At 34.0% G+C, this 863-nt stretch overlaps 1 protein-coding gene across 1 annotated transcript in view; it reads left to right on the top strand.

Moving 5' to 3' along the window:
• The first annotated feature begins 205 nt into the window (after positions 1-205).
• NVL (nuclear VCP-like) overlaps positions 206-863 on the top strand; it is an 89,772-nt gene continuing 89,114 nt past the window's right edge. Inside the window, exons 1-2 of the mRNA XM_023513920.1 lie at positions 206-259; positions 346-445. The gene's annotated coding sequence lies outside the window, so the exon portion shown is untranslated. The remainder of the gene's footprint in view (positions 260-345; positions 446-863) is intronic.

Genomic DNA, 863 nt, shown 5'->3' with positions numbered 1-863 from the left:
TTCATAAGCTTACCTATTCTCTGGTATAAGACTGGAAGAAAAGATGGTAAAATAAAAAAAATAGTTTTTGAAAATAGGTTTATGGCCACTTTGATTACAATGACATAATGAAATATTCATGCAATTTTATTTGATCTTTTTAGAGTGAGCTTAATGGAGAATATTGGTGGAGACTACTATTAAACTTCTTGTTATTTTTTTTTTAGTATAGATTATGGTCGAAGAAAAAGAAATGCTTTTAGGATTCAGGTAGAAAAAGGTGAGTCTTTTAGTGTTAGTGTTAAATTATCAGTAAAGTTACAGAAAGAATTATTTTAGCTCATGGCATTTTTCTTTTTGTTTCAGTATTTAGCATCATTAGTAGTGAGAAAGAATTTAAGAATCTAACAGAATTAGAAAATGAACATTTGGCTAAAAGAGCAAGACTGGGTGAAGAGGATAATGAGTAAGTATTACAAAAGGGAGTTTTTCCCTAAAACAGGAAGCAAACCACATTACATTGCTACTTACAGAACTTTCAGTGGCTCTTCATTGCCAACATAATACTGCATAATCCTTACCTGGCCTATTGTAGACCTCTACTTCAGCCATACTGAATGCTCATTATTCCCCCAAAGAGGTCAGATTCTTTCTTTGAATCTGCCTTTGTATGGGTGGTTTTCCATAGATGGAGTATTCCTTTCTTTTCTCAAAGTCCCACTCAGCCTTCAAGAGTCAATTGAAATGTTACTGTCTTTGTTAGGCCTTCTTAGACTTATTTTTTAGTGTTTCCTTATCATTTCATATGGTATTGAAATTATTTATTCTGGCTCAGCGCCTATAGCTCAACCGGCTAAGGCGCCAGCCACGTACACCTAAGGTGG

Source organism: Otolemur garnettii, unplaced genomic scaffold (assembly GCF_000181295.1).
Source record: "Otolemur garnettii isolate 467f Iridium unplaced genomic scaffold, OtoGar3 scaffold00045, whole genome shotgun sequence".
Taxonomy (NCBI): domain Eukaryota; kingdom Metazoa; phylum Chordata; class Mammalia; order Primates; family Galagidae; genus Otolemur; species Otolemur garnettii.
The sequence above is the reverse complement of the archived record's forward strand: the minus strand, read 5'-3'. Positions and strand labels throughout refer to the sequence as shown.